This window comes from Hemiscyllium ocellatum, chromosome 46, assembly GCF_020745735.1.
Source record: "Hemiscyllium ocellatum isolate sHemOce1 chromosome 46, sHemOce1.pat.X.cur, whole genome shotgun sequence".
Classification (NCBI taxonomy): domain Eukaryota; kingdom Metazoa; phylum Chordata; class Chondrichthyes; order Orectolobiformes; family Hemiscylliidae; genus Hemiscyllium; species Hemiscyllium ocellatum.
In genome coordinates, this window is record NC_083446.1 from 12,515,001 (window position 1) to 12,531,837 (window position 16,837).

General features: G+C 42.5%; 1 protein-coding gene across 1 annotated transcript in view; it reads right to left on the reverse strand.

The window, feature by feature from the left end:
• Positions 1-1,790: 1,790 nt before the first annotated feature.
• LOC132836252 (zinc finger protein 436-like) overlaps positions 1,791-16,837 on the reverse strand; it is a 33,491-nt gene continuing 18,444 nt past the window's right edge. The window contains exon 3 of the transcript XR_009647344.1: positions 1,791-1,841. The gene's annotated coding sequence lies outside the window, so the exon portion shown is untranslated. The remainder of the gene's footprint in view (positions 1,842-16,837) is intronic.

The following is a 16,837-nucleotide window of genomic DNA, read 5'->3' on the forward strand; positions in this document are numbered from 1 at the left end:
CTTCAACCAGAGTGGATTGATGCGAGCCAGTAGATATGTTGTATTTCGACTTCCAGAAGGTGTACAGCAAGTTACCTCACAAGGGTTCACATCATAAGCTGAGGGCTGGTGGTGTTGAGGTAGTATGGTGGCATGGGTAGAGAAGTGGCAGACGGGCAGGAAACAGCAGATGGGATAAGGGATACCTTTTCAAGTTGGCAACCTATAATCGGTTTCCACAGGGACCAGTGCTGGGAATGCAACTCTTTCCAATATGTTTGAGTGAATGGGAGGAAGGAAGCTAATGTACTGTTGCCCAATTTGCCGATGACAAAAATAGGTGGAAAGACAAGTTGTGAGAGGCATATACTTCTATGTGAAGTGACAGAGTAAAGTTTGTCTCTTCGTGTTTATTGCAGGAAAATGCAAAGTTGTTCATTTTGGAAGGGAGAACAATGGGACAAGTTAATGGAGCAAGGACAGCAGGACACTGCAAAAGAAATGGACTTACGAGATAAGACTGTAAGAGACAGGAGCAGAATCAGGCCATTCAGCCCATTTAGGATGCTCTGCCATAATATCTTGGCCAATATGTTTCTCAAACACATTCTCCTGCGGTCCCCCCATAAACGTTGATACCCTTACTCATCAGGAACGTATCCCGACATGCTCTCAAGTACATGGCCTCCACACCTCATTGTCCAAAGAGGTAACTGCGGGTGGAACACAGAAAGCTGGTACATCAGGTAATCAGGAAGGCTGAAGCAATTTTGAAAGGTTGCCCAGTGGCAATGATGTGGGTCAACCGGTCGACACCAGGGGTGTGGAAGATGTGAGAGTCAAGCACTGGGGAATGTGGAGCTGGCTGGGATCGGGTGGAGGGAGTGGAAGGGGGCTTGTGCAGCTCTGTAATATGAGATGAGTGCCACCAGGACAGTTGGTGCGGGGAGCGGAGGTGAGTGTTTTGACATACACTGTGGTGAATGATTTGTGTTACTCTCAAATCCCTGGAATCAGAAAAGTTCGTGTATATTTGCTTATTCGGTGGAATGTCATTGATATCCCTGATCTTATCCCATGGATGTCCGTGGAGACTTCTCTTTCATTTAAGTAAGTGACTCTGAGTATATTTGGTGCTTACACACAATAAGTAAAAGATTGCCTGGCAGTACAAACATTGGAGTTTCTCGCAAGAAATGGGATACCCCACAATTATTCAGATCAATTTTATTTCCTGTCCAGTTCTTGCTGCTATCAGTATTCCTGGTATGCGAGTGAAAAAGTATAGGACAAGTTGAATAGCAATGTGCAAAATTAAATTTAATCCGTTTTCCGCTTGCTGGTATTTGTTTAATGTAAAGAGAATGTCCTATTTTCGTAAAGTGGTTCATAAATTGCAATGTGCACCTTAGGCTATGTTGAAACAGTTAATGTCTTTGGAGTTTCAGATAGAAACTCTGACCTAGAAGGGCACTGATGTCAGATGAGAAATGAATTACAACGTCTTGAGTGTGTTCACGCTCAAGTTGCTGTTATGCTTATATCAGGGTGGTTTCAATAACTGCTTCTTTGCAAACTTATTTCACAGGTTACATTGCAGAACTCTGTCTTGTTTGCATGTCTTTGTATCCAGTGTCTTTATAAATGATGACCTATAATGTCCATGTTTATTAACTGGGTTAATGCCAATGGAAAATAGACAATTTTCTTTTGTTGCTGTGCGATATACTTGTCATATTTTCCATTTTCCACTTTTCCCAAGGACTCACCAGCGTTTGGTCCACGGATGAGATTTCCCATTCAGAAGTTTGCTCATAGATTATGCAGGGGACTTCTGAGCAACAGCAGCGACCAGAACGGACCTGAAGGGAACAATCAGAGAACATCCATGGTTTTGCTTTTCAGTATTTCTGATCATTTCATATTACTTTACATAGCGTATATTGTACATTTGGGAAATTGGCCAGTGATAAATTATTGTGACTCAGACAAACACCCTCAGTAATCAATGTCCATCACTCAACAAGTTGGATTGTTGCTGCAGCTTCTGGGTTCCTACACAAATGCGTCTATCTATGGAATTGTGCAGAGAAAGTTCAGGGAGGAACTGAAGCATTTGGCATAATATTTGTTTGCACTGAATGGGAACTTGTTTCAGTAACAATATCTTCTGGACCCTCTGCAGCTTCATAATGTCCTTCCTATAAAAGTGACCAGAACTGGACATAGTTGAGCTTGTTCATTTTTGAACTTCAAGCTTCTCTCCCTGAGAATAACTCGTGTTCAATGAATAAATGAATGATATTTTTCACTGTTGTGTATATTTTACAGTGAAAACTAGAGTAACATACGGTGAAAAGCTTCCCTTGTTGCCATAATTCTGGCACGACTTTGAATAGTTTAAGAACATAAAAAGATATCGTTTGAGGAAAGTCTTCCACCACTGCTTCACCATTGTCAGCAGAGATCCTGTGGAATCCCCATTTCTGCAGAGTTTGAAGAAATTGCACTGGACAATGAAGATCCCCCTGGGAGGTTGTCCCAGGCCTGGAACACTCCAAAAGTATCCATTTCAACTTCAGAGGGTTTTGTTGAAATTCAGCAAAAGTTAGACTATTAGATACATCAATGTGAAGGAGGATTAACCCAACCCTCTTTGGAGGACTGGGTGATCGAAGCGGGAGGAGTTGATCCATCCCCAGCTCCCGGAAGACTGGGGAATCAATGTGGTTGGGAATCGATCCATCCTCTGGTGGAGTGGATGGTTCATGTGATCGGGGATTGATTCGTTCCCCTGGAAGATTACAAAACAAAAGGAGGGCAAACAGAGAGAAATGTGGAGCTTGTGCAGTGATGTGGGGAGGCCAGCAGAGGGTGGCACTTTATCTCTTGAAACAACAGAGAGATTCTGAGACTTTGATTCATTGCATTTTGATTAATTCATTCAAAGTGTGTTCCATTGCAGGCAGAGCTGGTCACTTTGTCACAGACTCTCATTCATGCTCTGACAATTTCTCAGCCACACACACCCTCACATTCACACAAACTCACTCTCACGACTGATAAATTTGCTGTTATCTCTTCCTGAATAAATGTCAAGACGCAAACACATTAAGTATTCTGAACTCTACCTCTCAAGACTTATTAATCTCTTTGTCCCTGGTAGGACTCAGCGACACAGTGGCTCAGTGGTTAGCATTGCTGCCTCACAGCGCCAGAGACCTGGCTTCGATTTGAGCCTCGTGCCACTGTGTGAAGTTTGCACATTCTGGCCGTGTCTGGGTAGGTTACTTCTGGGTGCTCCGGTTTCCTCCCACAGTCACAAGGCTTTGCAGGTTAGGTGAACTGGCCATGCTAAATTGCCCACAGTGTTCAGGGATGTGTAGGCTAGTTGCATTAGTCAGGGGTAATTATAGAATAATGGGGAATGAGTCTGGGTGGGTTACTGTTCGGAGGGTTGGTGTGGACTTGTTGGGCCAAAGGGCCTCTCTCGCTAGGAGGAGGGAATATGGTTGGGATGGCTAGATGCCTACTTACAGGCAGTTTATATTTAAATTCCCAGGTTGCAATCTTGGCAACGGGATGGGAAATTGGGTTTTGGGATGGGTAGTTGCCCTCTTTGGGCAGGGGGTGAGTTCCCGTATTCAGTGCCATTGGCTCCTTATATGTTGGTTTGTTTTTTGGTTTTTGTTGTATATAATCTTTGATAGCTTTGAGTGTTTGTTAACTGTGGTGGGTTTAGTTTATGTAGTTTTAATGTTCGATGGATCAGGTGACACTAAGGCTCAGCGATTTGTGGTTCGGTTCCTCCTCTCTGGAATTTAAATGTTACTGCAGAAGGTTATGGCTAATGGTGTACCTGGAATATCAAGGGGTGTCACTCACCAATTAAGAGGAAGAAGGTACTTTTGAGTCTTAGAAAAGAGAAGGTGGATATTGCTTTGTTACAGGAGACACACTTGGATGATAGGGAGCATTTGAAACTACAGCAGAATGGCTTGTGCTTACTTTTCATCTTTTAATACCAGAAGTAGGGGAGTGGCTATATTGGTTCGGAGGAATCTCCCATTTAAGTTACCAGAATGTGTTAAAGACATACGGTAATTCTCAAAGCTCTGATAAATGGGCACTAAGAGGGTGTTTGAAATTCTTTTTGCCCTCTGGCCCATCCTCTCAAATATTTGGAAGACGCGTACTCTAAACTGATCAGGCTCAAGTCCCAGCATATCATTATGGGGGAGATTTTAATTTTCTCATGGATCCCACAGTGGACAGGTTGCTCAAAGGCTCCTCGATACCCTTTGTACAAACTAAATAGTTAATGGATCTGTTTGTGGCGTTAGAGTTGGTGTACGTCTGGAGGCGTCACCACCCTATAGGCAGGGATTTTATGGTTTCTTTCGAATCCACAAGGATGTCACACCAGGATTGATTTTTTTCTGACCCCCGTGGCCACCCTGGACTTGGTGGCATCTTGTACAATTGGTAATATTACCATCTCCAATCATGCTCCAGTGTAACTGTTGGTTAAGATTAAGAATGTTACAGTGGGTCCGAGGCACTGGCAAATAGATCCCTTTATCCTCGAGGATAATAAGTTTGTGAAGTACATCACTAGGGAATTTCAAGCATTCCAAGTCATTAACTCGGGCTCGGTTCGTAGCCCATCCGTCTTTTGGGAAACTGCCAAAGCCGATACCAGGGATTAGTTATTTCCTACTCCGCCAGTAGGAAGCGTCAGAAGGATGAGCAGCAACGTCTCCTCGAAGCACGGCTGAAGGCAGCCGAGAAGGCCTACTTTGACAGACTCTCGTTGGTCAAGTTACAGAGGATTACGGTGCTGCGGTCTGCATTGAATTCCATGCTCACGCAGACAGCAAAGAAAGACCTTACTTGTGCAAAGCAAAGGTTACATGAGCATGGTGACAGGCCAGGCAAATACTTAGCATATGTAGCCTCATGCAGGCCCATTTCATTCTTAAATGTGAACTTTAAAGTCCTCTCTAAGATTCGCGCGTTAAGGCTGGAGACTGTGTTACCTTCTAATGTTAAAGAGGACCAGAGGGGCTCCATAAAGGGCTGCAGATCCTCCAACAATGTTCGGAGGCTGCTTAATGTAATTCAAGCGTGTCAACAATAGTGAATACAGGGAGTGGTGATTTCTGTAGATGCAGAGAAGGCGTTTGACTGAGTTGAGTGGCCGTACCTTTTCTATACTCTAGAGCAGTTTGACTTGGCAAAGCCTTTATAAGATGTGTAAAGGTTCTCTACAGTGACCTTCCCACTGCGGTCATCACCAATGTGGAACAATCAGTAATTTTTACATTTTTAGGGGCAGCTGGCAAGGCTGTCCCCTTTCACCATTTCTTTTTACGTTGGCGATCCCAATATAACAGCTGCAGATGTGGGGTATGAATTACATCAGATTTTGTTACACGCGGACAATGTCTGAATTTTTTTTTATCAAATCCAGCAGTTTCGGTGCCTTACCTGATACAATGTATCAGTACATTTGGTGCCTTTTCAGGGGACAAGATTAATCTTGCAAAATCAGAGGCTATGCCTACGGGTGGTCTTATGAAGGTACTAGGTCTTGAGGGTGTATATCGATTCCCATTCAAGTGGTCACGCGGGGGCTTTGTGTATTTGGGCACATTTATCACTCCCGTTCTAGATCGGCTGTTCAAAGCCAATTTTACTCAATTATTTGACAAAATCAAACAAGACCTTCAAAGATGGGAGACGCTTCCAGTCTCCTAGTTAGGTTGGACAGTGCTTTTTAAGATGAACATTCTCCCCCGTTTGTTATACCCTATATGGTTGCCTCCCCCTCACCCCCTGCGATTTTAAATATGCAAACATTCAGGAGACTGAATGGCCGGTTCAGCTCTTTTATTTGGCATCGTAAGTGGCCTCTTATTAAATTAGCTAAATTGCAGCTACCTCACAGATTGCGGGGAGTGGACCTCCCGGACATTAAAAGCTACCAACTAAGCTCGTTTTTATCCGATGTGAGTGATTGGGCCTGTGGGGACTCTCTTTCAGTATGGTTAGATATTGAAACCTCCCAGACAAGGTGCCCCTTTGCGAGCTTGCTGTTTTTGGACAAAAAACGACATTTAGGAAATATTGCCATAACCCAATAGTTATCAATACTGTTAAAGCATGTTGGCCAATTCAGCAGAGGGAAGGCAATACTGGCAAAGCATCTTCTTTTATCCCTATAGTGGGTATGCCGGATTTTCAACGGGGATGATAGATTCAGGATTCAAACATTGGGCAGCGGTGTGTCTTTCATGGGCGATTTATTTGAGCGGGGGTGCTCAGTGCTAGGAGTACACTTTCTGTCAGCACTTTACATCATCACTAGGGGAGTGCCTGGAACACTGGAACCTGCAACAGCCAATCCTGTCCCTGTTCTCCCCATGTCTCTGTAATAGCCACAACATCGAAGTCCCAGGTACCAACCCACGCTGCAAGTTCACCTCCCTTATTTCATATACTTCTCGCATCGAAGTATACACACTTCAAACCACCGGCCTGTTTACAGTCACCCTCCTTCGGGATTGATGCCATGTTCCTAACCTCCCTACAGTCCAATTCAAGTTCAATTCAACACGTAACAGGAAATTACCTGGAGGGTGAGTGTGAACGGCAGATTTTGGACAACTACCACCAGGAAAAAAAAGCATGTAGAATGTCAGATTTAAGCTCACATTCTACAAATGCAATGAAATGAAATGAAAATGATGAACATTTAATTCAGTTTGATCTCTGTAAGGACTTAACTGACACATGAGGTGCTATTTCTCAAACTTGTAAGTTGTGAATCTTTGGAAAATATCAGAAGGTCCACAACACAGTGGTCAGCACAAGCTGCCCTAAAATTTTATTTTCATCACCTTGATTCTCGGCTAGTCAGACAGTGTTATCAATTGCATTCCAATCCACCAGCACATCAATGATTTCAACCCATAGAAACCCACTCAATATTTACTGCCATAAGAAACTTGCGCTGAGATCTTTGCTGCATTCTTGATAGAGATCATTGATTTCTTTTTTGTAAATGTCCAAAGTCCAAGGCATTTACTTAAAGAGTAAATTCCACTCTTTAGAACAGCTGGCTTTTTAACGATATAATAGTTGAAAACGTACATACGACATAACATCTGAGATAGCAATCAATAACATAATACTTTTAATCAACCTGTGTTATACATGGGTTAACAAGACATTGCAGCCAATTATAAGTCATAGTTTATAGATTAATCCTTAAACAGAAGATACAGTGAGGACAGATCTTCAGAATAATCAGTAAAGATCAACTTTTGGGAGAAGATTTGTAGCTCGGGTACTCGTTGTTGTGGTTCTGTTCGCCGAGCTGGGAATTTGTGTTGCAGATGTTTAATCCCCTGTCTAGGTGACATCCTCAGTGCTTGGGAGCCTCCTGTGAAGCGCTTCTATGATGTTTCCTTCGTCATTTATAGTGATTTGTATCTGCCGCTTCCGGTTGTCCGTTCCAGCTGTCCGCTGCAGCAGCCAGTATATTGGGTCCAGCTGGAACTGCCAACCGGAAGCGGCAAAAACAAATCACGATAAATGCCGGAGGAAAGATCACAGAAGCGCTTCACAACAGGCTCCCAAGCACTGAGGATGTCACCTAGACAGGGTACGAAATGTCTGCAACACAAATGCCCAGCTCAGCGAACAGAACCACAACAATCAGTGAAGATCTCTCATCATATCAATCACCAATTTCATTCAAAACTGTGTGTACCTCATGGAAATTTTAGTTCTCCTTCCAAGATACAGTCTAATTGTCAGCAGAGGACAACTGACCAGAGTGTCTGAGCCACAGTTTTCACAGATGCAGCCAAGGAACAGTGAGAGGATGGGTTCAAAAGACTGTACAGGTGCTGTTCCACATGACTTGTCATTCATAGAGACTTAATGGAAGACGATGCTGGGGCAGGTGTGTCAAAGTCAGCGAGCAAGTTATGAAGAATATGAATAGGTATTCCACATTGGCCCACATCAAATAAGATGTAATCCCTTCCCTCAATATTTCCGTAATATTTCTGGACTGAGACCAAAATGGAAGATCTCAATGTTAAGCTCTGGCACAGATCAGGGATGTAAGATCACAAAGAGTGGGAAAAGGGATTGGAAATTGAGTTGCCAGGGAGGATGGGGAGCTGCTTTTCAGCAGAGGCATGTGAATGGCTGGTTCGATGGAGCGAGGAATAGAACCTGAGGAGAGAGAGCAACTCGCAGCAACATCAAAAGCTCCAACTACCTTTCCATTTAGTCCTTCCAAACCTGGGCAAGGGATCCAGATGCACACTGAAGCCTTGGCTCATGTTGTATTTACTCTGCACCAGGAGATGTGTAGAATTTGCTCTTATTCAACTAAGATTTTTCTTCTGGAGCAGACAGAGAGAAGCGAGATTTCAACCACTCGGAGTGTGTGCAACTATATCTGCTGTTCTCTTGCTGATCTCTGGAGGTGCTGTGTCCCTCCTCTTGGAATTACTTGAGGAACTCCAATCTCTTCCCCCTGTGCACGTCACTTTGTCCTCTCTTGGAAGGCTTTCAGCAAACTTGTGAACTCGAAACCCTGTGACCCGGCTCTGGGGTCTTGTAAAATGTTTTGGTTTTAAATGCAACGAGTGATTGCTGTAAGTGGATATGTCACCATGCTCCTGAGCTGTTCTCGAAACTTGGACTGAGTCACTCCATAAATGAATGTGTTAGTGCAGCAACTCAAATTCAGTAGCATGATTCCCACTTCGTGGAATATATGTTCTGAATTGGTGTAATCAAGAGGCTCTTTTCCTGCAAATTCATTATACAAAAAATAAATAACAATGACCAACCAAAGGATGATGAAGTTACCAGAAACGGTGAAGAGTAATACCACAGATTTCCTTCTGCTCTCCACCTCGGGGTCACGGTGATTCCCTGGCCTTCTTTGACCCTTCAGTCGCTTGCGGAGTTGACTTGCCTGTAAAATGTGCTTTACTGTCAGAGCATTGAGAAGCAGAATTAAAGCAAATGGTAGCGCTGGGGTTAAAATCATATCAAACCAGTGAAATCTAACCCATCCAGGTTCAGTGAAGTAGCTTGGTTTAATATAGCAGTCCCAGGAAACACGGTCAATTCTCAGCCCGGGTTCAAATACAAAGTAAAAGGGAACATTTTTTAAACAGAGCACAGCGCAGGTTGTTGCAAGAACCACAGTCGCATTTTTTGCAGTACAATATTTTGTCTTTAGTTTCTGGCAGCAAATGGCCACAAATCTATCAAATGAGAACGTCACAGTGAACCAGACAGAGCAGTTTATAGCTGCACGAATCAGGACAGCAATGATACTGCACACAGGGACGATATTCAGGAAAGAAAATAGGAAATAATAAGAATTGAGCCGCCTCATTATGATTTCAATGACAATCACCAGCAGATCAGCCATTGCCATGGCTATCAGGTAGCGAGTGCTACAGATAGAGAGGCCACACCTTCTCCGGGAAAGGATCACAATCGCCACTAAGTTAACTACGAGAGAGAGAGAAAGCAAAAGGTACTTAAAATATTGACAACAAAATCAGGCACAGGGATCAAAAGAAGGATTTCAGGACTGGTTGGGTTCTGGTTAGAAAGGAACAATCGCAATCACAAAAATCTCAGTTTCAACTCCAATGCACTTCTGACATTCCAGTTTCCAGAGTGAATCAAATCAGAACAGCTGATATGTAATGATTGAAAATGTCTGTACTGACCTGTTTTTATGGGTATTTCTACAGCCAGCCAGTTTTTGTCTTCATATATTATACACATAAGTATGTAAATCTGATTAACACAGGAAAGGTTTGAGAATAATTCATTGAAGGCAGAAACGGTGTTACCATTTCAGGCCAATATCCTTTGGTCATACCTGGAAGATGTTGGATATTGATCATATTAAAAGAATGGGAGGGCTCGAGAAATGTTGGGTATTGAGGAGAGAGGACCAAAAATGAATGTTTATAATGATTTAAAAGAGATGATTGTTGAAGACAATTTGGTTAATTGAAAATTAGGTGAAAGCTCTAGGAGAGGGGATAATTGTGACAGCAGAATGACAGAGCAGCAGGAAAGCCTGCAAAGAGCTTGAAAAGAAGTTTAAAGCATTATAGGTTTTGAAAGACCATAGGAATCAGTCGGTGATCTGTATGTCAATGAGGTTTTAGGAACTGCATGACCAATTGGAAATTGTGAGGCAGAAACAAAATGCCAAAATCAAAAGACAAAGTTAAATTTAGAGATAGACAAGCAGAAAATATTAGAACACATCCAGTATAATCATTAACAAACAAGAGGGAAGGGCTTTACATAGCAAATCAGTTTCAATGTCATTGATGTTGTGAGGAGTGACATTTTGGATGGAAGGATTTGAGATCTGTTTATTACTTGGGGAATAGGAGGTTGAATGTGGTAGGTGGGCAGAGGGGCCTTATGTACACAATCAGAAAAATCTGTTGAATTACTGGCCGTTTTATGCGTGACAATAATGAAGAGACGAAAAAACATTACTGGGGCTGATTTTATCAGAATTGAATTTATACCAAAAAAAAGAGCAATATCCATGAAATATATTCTAGTCTTGGGTATAGAGTGGATATCATCAAGCCTATTGGGTATGGAATCCACCATCATCAACACCCTGGGAGTTGCCATTAACTCAATCAAATTGTTACGTTAATATAACTGGGAGAAAAGCAGGTAAGAAACTAGAAATACCACAGTAATTAACCCATCTCCTGACTCACCATAGCCTGTCCACAGTCTCAAAGGCACAAGTCTGGAGTGCGAAGGAATACTCCTCACTTGCATTGGAAGAGGGAAGCTCCAAAAACACTCAAGAAGCTTGAAAGCATTCAGGGCAAAGCAGCCCCGGCTTAAGTTGGTGCCACATCCACAAGCATCCATTCCCTCCACCACTGATGCTCAGCTGCAGCAATGCATATCATTAACAAGATGCACCACAGAAATTCGCCAAACATCCCGCGTCAGTACCTTCCATTTAGCAGAACAGAAGGAGCAGATACATGGGAAGACTGTCACCTGCAAGAACCCCTCCACACCACTCAACACCCTGACTTGGAAATATATCACCTTTCGTTCAGTGATGCTGGGTTACAATTTTGGAATTCCCTCCCCCAAGGGGCATTATGCATCCACTTACACCATGTGGACTACAGCAGTTCATCAGCAACTACACAAGGTTCAACCAGGGACTGGCAATGAGTGCAAGAAGAGCTGGTGATATACCACATCCTACGAATGAATTTTTAAGAAAGACATTTTATTTAAAAGAGTCCCAGATTTATATGCTCGAAGGACTATAATTATTTTCGGCTGGATCAGATCAGAATTGAAAAAGGTGGACTAATAAGGTCGTCAGTACAATTTTAGGAATGTGCGTTCTGTCCTCTGCATGATGCAATCTCAACATGTATGGCCACAGTTACAGGCACATCTCCTGTCTGGAACAGGCCTCACACAACAAAGTGTTGACAGAGTGAAAAATATAAGGACTGATCAGCGGTGAGAGCTGACCTGTCGAAACATTATCAGCTACACAGAACCGTGACTCTGTCTTAGAGGGCTAAAGATATTCAGCAAACAGGGCCAACAGATTCTCAAACCTCGCTGTGGGAAAGGGATGAATCAACACAAAAACAAATGAAGCATTTACATCATCAGTTCTCAAAATATGACCATCAATAATAGAAGAGAATCAAATTATCGCTCCTAGATATTCAATGCCATTGTCACTGTTAAATCCCCCATATTTAGGTAATGTTACTAATAATTAGGTAATGTAGGTTACTATTGATCAGAGGTGGAACTAGGTGCACAACATCTGATAACCCATTGAAGTGAGTGCAGCATTTAAAGGGCACAAGTTGGATAGAATATTCTCCACTTGTCCTGGGCAGGTGCAGCTCCAACAACACTTAAGAATCTAACTCCATCCTGGACACAAGATCCCAGTTGTTTAGCACTCCATCACTAACCATTAACTTCCTTCACCAGTGTTGCACAGTGACAGCAATGTGTACCATCTATGAGATGCACCACACCAGCTCAATAAGACTCCTTCAACAACACTTCCCAATTTTGGAAGGAGACAGGCAACAGACACATGGAAACACCATAACCTGCAGTCGGGGTAGGGATAAGGTAAGGGATAGGGTTATGGTGTCACAGGCAATTGGCAATAAATGCTGTGCTTGCCATGCCCAACAAAATAACTGGAGAGATCATTCAAACCGTTTGCCTTGACAAAATTATTTCTTTACCACAGTGGTACGACCACTAGAGCAGCATGTAACATTAGTGACAAAATACATACAAAGACCAGCTAAAAAACTCAGCCTTGCACAACTACTGTCACTTACCAGGAACACCAATGATGGCAATGATCAGGTAATAGATCTTAGCAATACTATAAAATGCCTCACACATTTTCTATCCTTTGTGCTGCCAGCAACAATTCACATTAAACACCAAGGAGACCCATTGCCAATCCCATTAAATTATACTGTGTCAGCTCTCTGCAGGTACATTGAAGTTGCAACATTGTTCCATAGGGATGGGAAAAATATAACCACATTATGACATTAAGTTAAGCACCTGCTCTCAATGACTATACTCCCTTCGGATATTGAATTGGGAAACTCAAAAGACTGGACAATTCAGACTGCATTGGAAAACAGTTGAAACAAAATCTCAATTAAGCAAAGCAGTGAGGACCTGACTATGAGTTTCAGGACTGCTTTGTTATTTCAAGTTAGTTTTGTTCCCTTAGGATTACATGCTGAAAAGGATTAATTTAAGACCAGAGTTGATTCTTGTTCACAGTTTTTCCATAATATCTAGTTACAGAAGGGGCTGCTCAGTGTAACAATATATATAATATTATATTAGCAGAGCACATAAAATTACATACCATAATCTAGCAGAGTCAGCATTGATTCAAGGAAGGAAAACCATGTTTGACAAATGCATTAAATTTCTTTGAGGAAAAGGCAGGACAGATAAAGGTCATCCATTAGATATATTTGAAAAGCCATTTGAAAAGGTACTGCAAGACACATTGTGTTCGATCTGTTTGTTATCACGGAAGAGGGTTGCCTAACTCACAGAAGTCAAGCAATTAGGATAAAGAACCTGTTTCAGGATAGCAACATGCAAGTCATGGAGTGCAACATGATCTGTGCTGGGATCAAAATTATTCCAAATATATATGAATGACTTTGATAATGGAAGTGTCATTCTTGTCATGTTTGTGGGTGGGAATGTGTGACAATGCTGCTCCTTTAACAGGGTTATGCTGTCCTTGGCTTTTCTTTTCAGGAGGTTGGAAAAGCAGGGATTCCAAAATGTCTGGGTTTGACGACTTGAGAATGCTTTCAAGTTGATTAAAAAAAACACTTGTACAATGAAACGGCAGTGACCAGTTCTCAGTTTGGTTTGGTTATTTTTGCTTTGGTTTTAGCAGTCTGGCTTTTCACTGAAAACAGTTAGTGGGCTTTGAGGCTGCAGTCAAAAAAGAAAGCTATGTGGGAGAAGGTGTTCCATGCTGCATCTTCCTGCTATCTGTGCCTCTGACATCTCTCCTGGAAGAGCCAGTGTTTGATTTTACCTATTGTGCCATGCGGTGTTTATGGGGATTGTTGCAAGTAGTTGGAACAGCATCATTAAGTTGGGATAATCTGTTGCATTTTCAGAGAAGTGACGTGATTCAGAATTCTGTTCTCTTTTGCTTGTCTTTCATTCGGTAAGCTTGCAAACAACTTCTGTTTTGTTTGAAAGTAAATGGATAGGCTGCATCGCTCCTGGAATATCTACTATACACCTGCTTAAAACAATAAACAAAATTAGAGTCCGGACAATTTTCTTGGAATGTATTGAGGGGGTCTGGTGTGGTCCATAACAGATTAGGGGATCGTCCGGGATTTGTTCTACAGTTCCAAATTAGGATTGGGGTTGTTGGACTCAAAGGCTGCGAGTGGCAGGTGTGAGTGTCTTTTGTTCTGGGTGTTAATTTCAGTTGGTTTCAGTGTGTGGGACAACAATGGCTCTTTCAGTCAACCAAGAGTTTTCTGGGGCTGGAAAAGTGACTTTGGGTGTTTTACAAAAAGGTGATTATGGCCAAGCTGCTGGAATTACAGACAAGCTGGAGCTGGAGCTGCTTCCTTCCGTGAGGAAAAGAGAGATGATTACAGCAATAGATCAGTATTTAGATTTGCTGGAAACACCATCAGGATCTTTCGAGATGGCAAAGGTTCAATTGAAAATGAAGCAGCGTGAGTTAGGATTAGAGTTCTTACAGTGTGGAAACAGGCCCTTCGGCCCAACAAGTCCACACCAACCCTCTGAAGAGTAACCCAGCCAGACCCATTAACTAACCATCTTACTTTACAGTAACCCCTGACAACTGCGCCAAACCCACACATCTCTGAATGCTATCGGGCAATTGAGCACGGCCGATTCACCTATACATCATTGGATTGTGGGAGGAAACTGGAGCACGCTGAGGAAACCCCACGCAGGCACGGGGAGAATGTGCAAACTGCACACAGACAGTCACCTGAGGATGGATTCAAACCCAGGTTCCAGGCGCTGTGAGGCTGCCGTGCTAACTACTGAGCCACTGTGCTGCCCCGAAATTGGAGGCAAAAAACAAGGAAAGGGCAAAAGAAATGAAACTGTTTGAATTCCGATTAAAAACAGAGGAAAGAGAAGAAGAATGAATCGCTTGAGCAGAACAAAGAGAAAAAAAAGAGAGAGAGAAAAAGAGAAAGAGACAGAGAAAGAGAGAGCGAGAGATCCGAGAAAAGGAGAGAAAGGAAAGGACGAAAGGGAAGGAGTTTGAACTTCAGAAACTGGGACTGAGACAGGAAAGTCAGCTTAAAAAGATGGAGATGAAAGCTGAAGGTAAGCTCAGTGAGGATGAGCAATCCCATGGTAGCCAAACACCTGTTGAGAAACTGTTTAAATATATTCAAACTTTGTCTAAATCTGATGATAAGGATGTGAAAGCTTTTTTCATCTCATTTGAAAAGACGGCTAAACAAATGTGATGGCCAGTGACCATGTGGGTTTTGTTGATCCAAACATAAGAGCGAGTGAGGTATTCGCTTCCCTAACACAGGAGGTATCTGGGGTGTGTGAGGTGATGATGACAGCCATCTTTTGTGTATATTAGCCTGTGCCACAAGCCTACAGACAATGCTTCAGGAATGGAAGGAGGGAGCCTGGTCAAACCGACATTGAGTTTGAAAGGATCTAACAAAGTAATTTTAATCGATGATAAGGGCATTAAACATTGAGCAAAACTATGATACTGTTGGAGAGACAATTATTTTGGGGGAGTTCAAAAATTCACTTCCTGACGTAGTGAGAACTCATGAGGAAGAGCAGAGTGTTAAAACGGCAAGGTTAGCAGCTGAAATGGCTGATGGTTATGAGTCGGTCCTTAAATCAAAGTTTGAGTTCCAAAATCAATTTCAATCCACGAGGGGCAGAAACTGGGGAAAAGAGAGATCCTCACGTGGAAAGGGAAAGGTAGATCCCAGTGACGATCATAAGGATAACTTACCACAGGGTAAAAAGGAAACTCATGAAGGGAACAGAGAAGTTATAAAACTCCAAAGTTTTCACTACAATAAAGTTGGCCACATGAAATCACAGTGTTGGTGGGTTAGGGAAAAGCACTGGGAAGCCAGATGTAGGGAGACAGGATAAGACAGGGAATTTTGTTGAAATGGTAACACAAAGCATAGTGGAGGCTACAAAGCTGCACCAGAATGTACAAGCTGGTCAGAGGTTGGTTTAGGAGGAAGTGCAGGATCATCTTCAACCATATACCTACGAAGGTAAAGTTTATTCACATAGGCCAGGATCAACAAGCAAAGAGGTGACGATATTAAGAGATACAGGATCCTCTCAATCTTTGATGTTGAAAAATGAGGGTATATGTCCCTCTGAAGGACTATTGCCAGAAAATGTACTCGTGACAGGAATTCACGGTGAGACAAGAAGCGCTCAATTATGTAAAGTGGGTTTAGACTGTCCAATGAAGAGTGGAGAGTCACGGTAGGAATACTGGACCAACTCTCAGCTCCAGGAATATCATTCGTCCTTGCTTATAATATAGCTGGTTCACAGTTAGGAGTGCTGCCTGCTGTGGTTGAAAGGCCAGTGGAAACTCAGGCAACTGAACTACCACAGGACACATATCCTGGGATGTTTCCCAACTGTGTGGTAATGAGGTCACAAAGTCACCAGTTGAAACAGGAGAGTTCTAAGAGTACAAATAAGAAAGTTGAAGTGGAATTAGCAGAGACCCTGTTTGATTCGAAGGTTGGCACAAACCAGGAGCAGTCGATGACAAAGCAGACATCTTTAGCTCAGAGAAAATAATTGAGTTCTGGCAGGAAGATGAACATTTTTTGTGATTGTATCAGAAGGCATACACAGAAAAAGAATCTGAATCTATCCCTGAATGCTACTCTCTTGGTATAATGTCTTAATGAGGAAATGGAGATCATCGCATATTCAGGCAGATGAGAAATAGGCAGACATTCTTCAAGTCATACAGCCAGTGGGTTTTAGAACACAGGTTTTGTGGGTAGTGCATGAACTACCAGCAGGGGGTCATTTAGAGGTGAGAAAAACTCAAATTAAAATACAGAAGCATTTTTACTGGCCTGGACTGCACAAAAATGCAGTTGAATTTTGCCAGACATGTCATATCTGTCAGGTAATTGGAAAACCATAGGCAGTAATAAATACCATAGCTTTAATACCT